Below are 12833 nucleotides of genomic sequence, written 5' to 3' on the forward strand. Positions count from 1 at the left end.
GTATATGCAGACTTAAATAGTTTTTGCTTTTCATACAGTAGTTTTAGAAATTGCTCCTCTTAGAAATGGAGTGAAGAGCTGCTTTCTAAATTAAGTCATATTTTAGCATATCACTTTAGCACTTTATCAGATTCATTTATTATGTATCAGTATTTATAATAATGGACTGTATACTGTATGAAGTTCTTTTGGAAAGCTTACTGTAGGATTGTCTTTATAAACAGTGATGTGGCAGTGATAATAAGGTAATTCGTGAATACCCCTGAATAGTCCGTGCTGTTTTACATACAGTATCAGTGGCATTACAGAGATCCCCGCAGGTGGGTTCGGGGTTTTTAGTGATGCCTCTTTCTAACTTGGGTGTTTTTCTCTCTGAGGGAGGGTTATTGGCAGCACAGTGGTATAATAATAATAATAATTGCTTACACTTATATAGCGCTTTTCTGGACACTCCACTCAAAGCGCTTTACAGGTAATGGGGACTCCCCTCCACCACCACCAATGTGCAGCCCCACCTGGATGATGCGACGGCAGCCATAGTGCGCCAGAACGCTCCCCACACATCAGCTATCAGTGGGGAGGAGAGCAGAGTAGTGAAGCCAATTCATAGAGGGGGATTATTAGGAGGCCATGATTAGTAAGGGCCAATTGGAAATTTGGCCAGGACGCCGGGGTTACACCCCTACTCTTTTCGAGAAGCGCCCTGGGATTTTTAATGACCACAGAGAGTCAGGACCTCGGTTTTACGTCTCATCCGAAGGACGGCGCCTGTTTACAGTATAGTGTCCCCGTCACTATACTGGGGCATTAGGACCCACATGGACCGCAGGGTGAGCGCCCCCCACTGGCCCCACTAACACCTCTTCCAGCAGCAACCTTAGTTTTTCCCAGGAGGTCTCCCATCCAGGTACTGACCAGGCTCACACCTGCTTAGCTTCAGTGGGTTGCCAGTTGTGAGTTGCAGGGTGATATGGCTGCTGGCCGGGGATGGGGTATATATAATCCCCATACCAGTGGTATGGGGATTAGCACTGCTGCCTCATAGTTCCAGGATAATCCTGGATTCATTTCCAGCCTGGGATACCTGTGTGGGCTCTGTATGTTCAGCCTGTGTTTGTGGAGATTTTCTTTGGGTGTTCAAGCTGCCTTCCACCTCTCAAAGACTTATGGGGAGGGTCAAGGAAATTTCCTGTTTGAGGGAGTTTGTTCTCAGTAGTACAACCAAGGCTATGTGGCAGTAGAGTAAACCAGATGAACATGATAGGCCACATGACCTCCTCTTATCTGTGGCTTTTCTGATGTTCCTGTTTGGAAACCGAAGAGTATTGGTTGTTGGTTAATTTCAGCACGTTTGACAATATTTTAGTAAAATCCAATAAGATAAAATCATGCAAAGATGGAAGAGCCTGGTGACATACTGTATCTGCACCCAGATTATGAATAGAAAAGGTTAGTAATTTTTGGAGAAATAGCCAGCAAGAAGGCTTACTGTACGTACAAATATGAATGCACATCCCTCCTTGACCTGAACTGGAGAATGGGTAAATGATTCCAAATCGTTTTTTAAAAAGTGGTTAGCGCGCTTTTAAAAGCACCCATTTTAAGGTTAGTTATACAATTGCTTTGAATTCCTTAAAACTAACATTTACTACACAGTTTATTATAGCAAAGAAAAACCTCAAATGGAACCCAGATTAAAATCCAAGATTTCAATTACATTCCTGCATTTTTATGAGTCACTAAACAAAGGCAAGGGTCTATCATTATTCAATTTAATTCAATGCAAAATTCCTAGTATAATACATCACTGTGACGCAGAAAGAAAGAGAAAGACTTTTTGAAGAGTACTGCTGTTTATAAGACAGCGACTACTTTTTGCCTCTTTATTCTCTATTTTCTAAACTCTTTCTGCAAGGTGTTTTGTTTATTTTAATGGAGAAATAATGCTTTAAATGCTAATAAAACAGAAATGTATTTAACCCTTTTTTCACACAAACTACTCAGTGGCAGTTGTAATCTATTGAAAATATTCCAAACAAGATTTAATTATTCAGAGGATAGATTAAGGAGGCAGGTGAAAAACAGATCTTCTCTAGTTATAAAGCTTCGCTTCTTGCCAGACATGTTGAAGTCTTCAGGGTGCAATTTTTCCATTTCGATGAGTAGCTTGCAAAATATACGAGAAAGCAGTGGAAAAGATAAAGACATTACATGATTTACTTTCCAGACTCCTACAGACTTGACATTTAAATCAGTTAAGGGGAAGACATCAGATGCTGGGGCATGTATTGGAAACCGATAAAGACTGTTTGTCCAGTACAGGCCTCAGATGGAAGCCGGAAAATGTAGGAACCAAGTGGGGGAGACTCAGAACAACATGGCAGAGTTGTTTGGAATGGATTAAAATAGAATGGAAAGAACTGGAGACTGGTGGCCGATGGACAAATTTGAGAATGTGTGTGGTCCAGTGTGCAGACATGTGGAGGCAGGGCTGTATAAGACTTAAACGTGGCTGCTGCTTTCAGCTTCACATTTCAGATGCTACCCGGTGACATGTTGCTATAGTCCCATAACAGCATGTAAAGCTCAACAAGACGGAGTTATAGTTATATGACCACTCAACATCTTCACTGGTTTTTTAGTGTCTATTTTGTTATACTGTTTTTTTTAGATTCCTACCACAGTTGCATATTCAAAATGCACACAGCATGACACAATTGTCTGTTTTCATGTTGCAAGCTAAAGACCTGATACTGTATGTTTGCTATGTTCACGCATTCAATGTCATGGTGGTCATTTTTCGTTTTTTGTATTTAAGCAAAATATTAAAAAAAGAAACAGTGGATTTAATTGGAAATGATTTAGGTTTGTCAGGGGCAGTTAAAGCAGTTTCTTGGTTGTTTGACAGTTTTATTCCTCTTGGAAAAAGAGCCTTCACACTTTGGCGTTGACTTGCAAGTTTGTAAATTGAGCTAAGAGTTTACCCTAACTTGTCAGCAGCACTTAGCCACTCTTCAGCTTCATATTCATTCTACAGGTTGCTTTTCCCAGGGGCTATTAATTTGTGCTTTATTTCTAAATATAGCAAAAGATGATGGATGGATTTTGTGGAACTCCAGGACACACTAAATGTCAGTCCTGGACCAGCTATATTCAAGATAGTTTAATGATGAAAAAATATTTCTTAATGACAGGACAAATGATTTCCAAATAAAAAAGGCCTCGGTTATGAACTGAAGTATTACATTTTTCATGTAATCCCCCTTTTAAAGTTTTATATTGATTAAAAATTTTACTTTTTGTTATGAAAAAGCTGAAAAGTAATCATATATACATGGTAAAACTAAACATTTGATAAAGGAAAATATTTTGCCACAGGATTTAACCAAATAATATTCAATATGAACTCACCTCCACTTTTGTGGTGACCCTGATATTTGATTAAAGAAAAAATCCTTCCATTTCTGCTCTTCCCCCACAACAGTTTCCTGCAGTGCTTGTCTGGGACCAGCTGTGCAGAGCCATGGCCAGCAGACGAGACAAGACATGGCCCAGGTGTTTGTGAGAAAATCTGATAACCTACAGCAGGTAAACACACCGAGACTGATACCCAGCGTGACACACCAGTGCCAGGCCAGCTTCAGTGCCAGGTCTTGAGAAGCACATCTTGGAAATGGTGTGCCACAAACAGTGCACACTTATTTATTGCTTGGATTGTTGCCATTTGTGTTACTATATCATTTGTTGTTTCAGATTATTTAACTACAGTAGGTATGTGTCTTATATACTTTACTTTTAAAGAATTTTCAGTTAAAGTCTAATTAGCATTGCAGTGTGTTACACAGTACAGCCATCTTGGCATTAATCAGTGTTTTTACATTTTTCTGCGACCGGTCTATAATTTCTGCTGGGTTAGAACAATACAGAGAATAAAGGTGTTGGATAGGTTTTAAGTAGGAACAGCCTCCTTTAATGTCTTCAACTCTATTTGACATCAAAGTCCCATATTTATCTTTCTGAAAAGTCTAGCAGCTAATGGAAAAAAGGTTAGTTGATAGATGATTTACAGTAGATGAATACAACCCAGAAATGACAGTCTACTTTTACCTCAAACTTCTGTTTGCTGCTCACACACACACAAAAAAACTTTCTGGAACAGGACCCTTGAAGCATTTTGGAAACCCATTTAAATGTGCCTTTTGTTCTTTTCATCAATCATTTGTCTTTTCTTGCCAGCATGTGCAGTAAGCTCCTTTCCCCAAGAGCATGTGAAAAAACCACATTTTAACTGCGGTGTGTATAATAGGCGCCTATGTTTGCTCCATCCAGCTGAAGCTCCCAGCAGTAGATGGAAAATTAGACATACACCACTGCACAATAAATCTTATTGTAATTCACTAAGCTAGCATCACCATGAACAGGCCCTGAGAAATATGTCATGCATGTATATGTGTGGGTGCTTGAAATCATACTTGTGCCATTGCCATTTTAATCTAATAAAAATGTTTAATTTACATTTTCTCTTCTTTTTTGTATAACACACTTTTGGTAGTTGCCAGATGCAAGGGGGGACGATCCAGCACAGTCTTCAAATGATGTTGCAGCTTTAAGTGGCCTGTTTGGATTAACTGTCACAATGTTAGTACAAAGATGTAGGTGTTTGTGCTGCAGATAATAATTAATACTCTGTTAGTCAAGACAGGCGGCTGCTCTGTTATTCCGTGGTCCTTATGACTAAACATTGGAGTGAGTCGGGTGGAACAATATTTTACTGTTCTGGAATCTGAGCCTGTGTCTGAGCTCAGACTCATAGCCTGAATCTAATGAATCAGTCAGAGAGTGCTGTCTTCGTGAACATATCCGCTATTTATCTGATTTTCTCATTATACTTGACTCAAGACTTTATTGGTACTGCATTTGGCAGAAATGCAGTTGCACTTGCGAGCTGTCAATGCAGAAAATCTTACATTTAAAGTGAGTACTGTAGGTTGCCCTCTTAATATTTACTTCTACCTGTTCAACTTGTAACTAGAAAGCAGGGAGAAACACATGAGAAAAAGGAGATAAAGATAAACATTTAGATAAACCTCAGTGAAATCCAGAGGGTCCTGATACAGAGACTAATACTGTAAATAGAAGGAAGCCCCACGCAAATACAATGTATACTTCTCATTTAAATTGTGAGTTATATATAAAAGCTCGGTTTCACTTGAGAATATTTTGAATCCCCCTGGAGTATTTTGGAAACCTTTAACTGAAGTGTGTGAAAAGGATAACCTGAAAAGAGTCTTAAAGTTTCATTCAGCTGCTACAGATCTCTCCAAATACTTTTGCATTATGGAAGTTATTGCTTTAGCAAGACTTCCTTTCCAGATGCTACCCACTGAAATGTTGCTGTAGCCCCATAAGAACATGTAAAGCTCAGCAAAAACATAAATCAGAATGTTTTCTGAAAATTTTGAAATTCAAGGTATGAAGTTCAAGGAGCAAGAAAGAATGGTCAAATTTAGGATGACTCAGACCTCCATAAATTCATATGAAATTAATCTAATTAAAGAAAAATTCCTGAAGTAAGCTAATAAATAGGCCCTAAAGTTCTCTGGTACTGTAGGTGTATAGTCCTGTATTACAGTGCAATATAAAGACAGTTTTATTTTTTGCTGTTAAGAGTTAAGTTCTGTGCATACTGTAGGTTTGAACACTTCCAAAATAAGAAAGTGCTCAGTGTTACAGTGATGTGCTGTAGCTGAAAGGTGTGCCTTCACATTGTTGAATAAAACTATAAAACCTCTGGAAATTTAGAGTTTTATCAGTAAATGTAGAGTAAAACCTGTGGAAATGTTAAAGAGTTTTATCAGTAAACGTAGAGTAAAACCTCTAGAAATGTTAAGAGCTTTATAAGAAAACTGTTTAGGGAACGTTGACTCTGAAGGTTGGGTTAATAGTATGTATAGTATGTGTAAAATGCTGGCTAATGCACTGAGCCATTTTTAATCCTTAGAGGTGAAGGACTTAAGGAATCTTGCTATTTTCACAGATGGTTTAAAATAGATTAGTGTGGAAAAGTGACTCCCAGAGATGAGTGGACCCACCAGGCAACCCTGTTCTTCTGCCAACACTCATTGCAGAGGTACAGAAGTACCTTCCAAAGTATAGCAAGGTTAAACACAAACTTTCTAATCTCAATCAAAGTCCTCCCTGATGTACTGTCTTGCTGTTATCCTCTCTCTTGTTGTTTAACATGCATGATAGTTATTATACAGTACCATTGTATGGGGTGCATACTGTCATCTACCTGATGGTTTCTTCAGTTTGTAACAAAGTATATAATTCTTTAATTTATGTGAATGTTCTGTATCTTATGGCAGTAGTGACCTTCTTAGATCCTCTGAGCCACATGGTTTTGAGGCTTTTCATTCCATTTCAATATGAAGTTTGTTGATTATTTCCTTATAGAACAAAAGAATATTTTCCTCAAAGTCTGTATGTATTGGTGATTTGAAGGTATGTGATTCTCTTTCTCAATTTTTCTCAGTTGTACTCTATACTTCATGTTCAATTGTATCTAAATGCATAAAGCTATTTTCCTGTTCTCCTTAAATTCTTTACAGATACTGTAATAATCAAATTCAAGTTTATCAAGGTCGAGTTGATTAATGTTTTTGAAGAAAAAAGATAACATGAAAAATTAAATAATACAGCATATAGGGTGGTGCAGTGTAGTCTTTTGAAGCACGGAGGTCTCAAATAACTCATAAATAGAAGTAGTGATAAGAGGTCAAACAGTACCATTTATTTTGCACATATTTTAGAGTGAAGAAAGAAAATGGCATATCGGAAAACCTGTCTCACTTGAGCTCTCTTAACTGACTGATTTCAGTCCCTAGATAAACCAGGTGCCAGGCATTTAAACTGCTTACTGGCAGTACTAAAAAACTCCTTTCACAAGTCCAGAGCTCTAGTGCATACATCCAGCAGACCTGTTTACAGAATGTAGGGTTTACTGAGTGACCTTAATTGTTTCCTTCTAGATCACATCTTCAGAAGGACCTGCTTCCTTTCTGCAGGCAGCAGCTGTGTTATTCTTTTGTGTTCAAAAGTCTGGCCTCCAGTCCCTCAAAAGCTCTGCATGATCAGACAGCAAATCTACAGCAGCACAGTTGCCTTCATCACACTGTTTAAGTGATGGTGGACTATACTGTACTGAATCTCAACCACCAGTGGCATCTTGGAGAAGTAGTCAACACAAGATCCTTGACTTTTCCTACTGTACTACAGTGTATTCTGAAAATGTATTTATTCATAAATGCATAAAAGTGGTTTTGGCGGAACAGTAGGTGAAACTCTTCATTTTGTATCAGAATATGTAACCAATGCCTCATTATTGTGACACTGGGCACTGTGCCGTCTTTCACATGAGATGTTATTCTAAAATCCTGACTACATGGACATTAAAGAGAGCCTTGCATTTTTTGAAAGAGTAGAAGTCTAGGTTTGCATAGTCTAGTCTACATAAAGCACCCTCTTAATTCAAATGGTGAAGCATTTTCTCACCTCCCTACTGTAACGGGAGTCGGTTCAGACTCTTTGGAATTCTTAGATGTGTTTGTCCGTTATTTTTTATTTGGAAGTGCTAGCACATTAACCCATTTGACTGAAGTATTATTAGGCTATTGTAGGCCTGTTGCTAAGAACTCATGTCCCCTGTTTCCACTCCCGAGTATGAAAAAATTAGATATATGCATATGTGAAGTGTAATGTGTAGTCATGAAGGCACAGGATTTCACTTATTTTGGTAAACACAGACTGTTTAAACATAGAGGTAATGCAATGTAGCAATAGCTGCTCACAAGAACTTTCAAATGTAAAATTGATTGTGATGGGGCATTTGTGGTCTGTCTGCCTATTAGTGTAAACTGTGGACTCACACGAAGCACCTGCGATTAATCCAGACCTAACCTTCTCCGTGTAACCACCCAATAACAGTGTTGTTAAGTTCAGAGGAACAACTAGATGGATTACATCTGCACAACATCTTTGCTTGTAAACACAATTGGGCATTGTGCAAGACCTTCAAACCTCATTTTCAGTCATTGGGTACCCCTACAGCGCTAACACTATGACTCAAAAACATGAGGCTTCACCCCCCCTAGATATTGGCAGAGGCTAATGCTTTATGCTGAACGTTGATGTAGTGGTGATGGTAAAGCAAGTGTACCCAGGAGAAACTTGAAACTTGCTGAGTTGTATTGTATTCTTGGTGTAAGCATACTATAATAGTGCAAGGAGCTATTAAAGCAAACTATAAGTGTCCACTTGTTTTCAGCAGTAATCACATTGTACAGTGTTATATTGACAATATTTTGAGATCTGTGCTCTCCCAGTTGTTTCACCAGCATGCAGCCTCAAAGTAATTGGTTAAACATTCAAGGTAATCCTTGTGTAGACACAGCAGCAGTCACTCAGGATTTTACTATTCAATCTTGAGATTGTTGTCATGCAGTTGGCTGTGGTGTCCTCATGTTTTCCCTTGACCCACCAACCTTGGATGAGTTGCATAGACACACACATCAACATCAGCTTCTCCTGAATGATGTCACTGTTCTGGCAGTTGCAGCCTGAATGGAGGGAGATCCCACTGGTCCTTGTGCAGGGTCTTTCTGCCAGTCTGTGCCACATTGTTTGCATGCCTGCGATGGAGTTAATCGTGCACAAACCACACTTCCAAAGTGGTATTGACTTGAACATTTCCTGTTCTACATTTCATAGTGTTTTGGAATTTCTTTTCAGGCATATCCCTGTTTTATTTTCAATCGGATCATGTTCAGTGTCAATTCAAAACAGAGGGATGTTTCATGTACTGAACTAATTCTTAATTCTTAATTCTTCGTGTATACAGCATATGGAAAACAGAATGAAATGTTTAAAGGCCTTAGATAAAATAAAGTGTTATACCGTCTTTTATATGGACTGTATAGTCCTGTATAAAATTGACTGTATATGATTGACAGTCTGTATTATATTTTCATCTGTATTTTGACTTATGTCATGGCTTATAGTTCGTAACGTGCTTGTACAACTTTAAGACATTTCTGAAACATGCAATAGGATTTAATTTTTTCTGTGCTTGGGAAAATATTCCTCTGAAAGTATCTATCAGAACAATGGTATTTAATACAAAGCCTCATACACAGTACTTAATGAAGGGAATAACAAGCTGGCTCATGTGGGCATCTACAATTGTTTAACTTTGTGAGCTTCGTTAATGGTTCAGTGCAGTGTGTTTGTAGGCAAAGTCGTTTGAAAAAGAGGGAAAAGAAAGGAACAATTGAACAGTTGACATGGTGTGCGGTGTAGGCCAAACCTGCTGCCAGAACCAGCTTCCCCAGAAGGAACCCGAGACACGATTTTGGAAGAGCTCAAAGGGCTCAGCTTGGAGTTAATGTGGAAACACAATGGGACGGGACGAAAAAGCTCACTGTGTTTTTGTTAAACGTGTCTTGTGCCAAGACATAGCTCGAACGAAAGCCTAGGAACCCTATGAATGTTATTTTGTGGTTTTTATACAGGCATATTTTTGTCAGCTTTTGCAGACATTTGTAAGCAGATTTTAACAATGGAAAGACGTTTAGAAAGTGACACATCCACTGTCTTTGGCCAAAGCCTTTTGGACTTTTCCCATCTGATGGTATTATATAAAAAGCTGATGTCAAAGCACAATGGGATGCAATTAATCAGCTTTTCTGTCAACGGTATGAAGTAAAACTCTGCAGTAAATAGTCTTATTAGATAAACGCCCTTTATTTTTTTTAGTGAGTGGTTGGAAATCTGGAGTAATACCGGCTGTTCGGATTAGACAGTATGGTCTCACTAAATATTTTAACAGAAGGAATAAGTCCTGAAATAGAGGGTGGTGAATGAGGAGAAATGAGTAAAAGGAGGAAAATAATCTCAGGTTTGCTTTATATATTAAATACCACTCAGTTACACTCTTCATCCTGGCTGTCAACAGTAGCTTCTTGACTATGAAAATAACCTCTGCTTTTCATTATAAAATGAAAGGTGTGCCAATGTGATTAATAATCCACCATGCATCTTAGGTCACATACTGTTTTGTTTAAATATCTTGGAGTCGAGGAAGCTCCCACTGAGATTTAAAATGATTGTTTCAGTGATTGCAGGCATATTTTGATCAACCTTCTCTATTATTTGACAGGCGCATTGTGTGCTCACTGAAATTCTGAGACATTGCAGGGCTAATACCAATTTTATTTTTTGTCAAGGGGTAACTTATCCAAGGGGACCGCCAATGTTAGCAAATTGTTTTTTTTCTGTAATTCAGTTAGACTCTGCATGAGTATGTGGGCTCACAGCTAATACTTTTGATGGATGTGTGAAAAATAGCAAAAAAATGTATTGATGTATTGAGACTTTTACTGTAATAAATGCTACATTTGAACTGTTTTTGAACACTTGTGGATTTTTAGTTAACAGTGGACATGTAAATTTTAAGGTAATTTTGAATATTAGAGAAGGCATTTATTTAATGGATTTAGTCTCCCATCTAATGATAGAATAGATGACAATGTGGACTCACATAAATAATCTAATTAAAATCTTGCCTGTTGGGAAATAGTACACAAGTAAATATATATTAGTATTTGAGCACAGAAAATGTTATGGGCCCCCCAAAAAACCTACAGCATTTTACATATCTGCAGGGTCATTGAACCTGTGTAATTCAATACAATAAAATCAGAATATTAGATTTCATGAAAACTAGCTGCATAACCAACATGTCAGTCATTCTCCTGTAAGAACAGCTTAACACAGTAATTTTGTTTTAAATAATATGCTCTAAAGGGAATACAGATTTTCCAAGGGTTACTGCATGGACTCCACCAGGATGTAAAACCATAAACTCCTTTTTTAAGGGTCTGAATCATACATTATTAAATGTTGATATATATACACTGCTTTGTACAGTTCCTAGACAAAATCAGGAGTTACATGATGCTACATGCATTGGGAGTGTACTCAGGCTGCATCACTAGTGCTCTCTATTATTGAAAACAATAGCATTTGTTGTGTTTTAATGCCTCTAAGTGTTATTAACTACAGTATATGATTAAAAAAATGACTAAAACGTCAGTAGAAAATTTAATAGATACACTTGTACGAAGAGAAGGAAAGAGTGAAAAGAGCACACTAATGTAAAATGCATGGAATATGCAGTATATGATATACCATATATACAGTACAGTGTAAAACATGTATGCTGATCTTGTTGAATTTCATCTTCCTTGAAATGATTACGAACACTTCCTGGGGATGTTACAGATCGTGTTTACTAACCTGACTCTGCACAGGAAGTTAAAGGCTGCTGTCTGGAGGTTTGTGATTTTTCCAGAGCCATCGTTCATCTGTTATGCATATGCTAATTATTCAGCCACACCTTTATGAATATGTAAAAGTTGTCAAAGTGCTTCATTAATTAGTAATTCATGCATTTTTCAGGAATGCACGAGATTTAAAATTGTATCTGAAAATAAGTGTCACCAGAGGAAGAAAATACATCACAAGCCTTTGACCAGAGCCTGTACGGGGCTAGATCATTAGACAGTTTTTATAAGTTTTCACTGTAAAAAAACATTAAACCTAAAATAATTATTTACAGCTTGTATTGGCCTAGATCCTGGCTATGTCATATGTAGCATTCAAAACTGCAATGGTGTGTACTGTGCCTGCAGAATTCAAATAGAGTTTCTCAAGTCGGGCGCAAACTGAAAAGAGAGCAGAACCTACCCCTTCGTCATCACCAGAGATCCTAGTTTTACTCATTGCTTTTCCTTGGAAAGCAACATTCCCAGGTGAAACATATAGTATATTTTTATTTTTGAGGTAGCTGTTTTTCCATTCGCAACATGCTTCTTTCAATCTGTGATTCCCAGAACTTATTCTTTTTGATAATTAAGACACTATCACTCTATTTTACAGCTTAGAAGTCCCAGCAATGTATTTGATGGTATATACAGTAACTTTGTAGATGAAGGAACATCAGCTGGCAAGGTGGCGTCTATGAGCAATGCCCAAGGTCTATGACCTATTCAAACTCTTCAACCACTTTCAAAGCTAAACCCACTGTGTTATAAAAGCTTTAGACTTATGTCAGTTATGTTCGGCTTGAGTTAGTCAACCTGGACAGCTGAGCCAGTAAATATTACAGTAGACAACAGCTGGTGCTTGCATTTCAATCTGCTTCAACCAAAGATGAATCTTTATTACATGGTGAGTCCTTGCGTGTCGAGCCTCCTGTGCTGTGAGATATTTATAATATACTTGAGTATTTTTTATCTTTGATAATTACTTTGTACATTACGTGTTAGCTTTAGGGAGCTCTCCCTTCAGAGAAAGATAAAAGTCAAATAACTGTTCATCATGTTGGCCAGCATTTACCATGTCTGTGGAACTCATGATATTGAGGATTGTATGGATTTTTAATTTACCCCTCTATTAAATCAAACAAATTTCCGGGCCATGACTGTGTAAGATGTCTGCTTCAGAGAATATAGTGTGCTGGCTGAAGTATATGCCAGGACCATGAATTTGACATGAAAGCTAAGACAAGCTCAATGGGATGTCATCTTTCCATGGGATTACCGCATACTACCTTCTGGATCGAGCCACTTTGTTACAGCACTCCTATTTGCTTAGGAATATATTTATGTAAATTGTACTGGGACTCCTTTAGTGTAAACATGACTGGGCTCGGAGGACTTGCAGGCTGGGGCTCTGGGAGCTGTAAATATAAAAAAAAACGAACAAACGTGGCT

The 12833-nt window shown here is 38.0% G+C and overlaps 1 long non-coding RNA gene across 2 annotated transcripts in view; it reads left to right on the plus strand.

Moving 5' to 3' along the window:
* The window catches only part of LOC148645545 (uncharacterized), a 245042-nt gene that overhangs the window by 2590 nt on the left and 229619 nt on the right, over positions 1 to 12833 (plus strand). For both annotated transcript variants that reach the window (XR_015928050.1, XR_015928051.1), the window contains exon 2: positions 3485 to 3588. This is a non-coding gene — a long non-coding RNA (uncharacterized LOC148645545). The remainder of the gene's footprint in view (positions 1 to 3484; positions 3589 to 12833) is intronic.

The sequence above is a fragment of the Lepisosteus platostomus genome, chromosome 18 (assembly GCF_059453375.1).
Source record: "Lepisosteus platostomus isolate fLepPlt1 chromosome 18, fLepPlt1.hap1, whole genome shotgun sequence".
Classification (NCBI taxonomy): domain Eukaryota; kingdom Metazoa; phylum Chordata; class Actinopteri; order Semionotiformes; family Lepisosteidae; genus Lepisosteus; species Lepisosteus platostomus.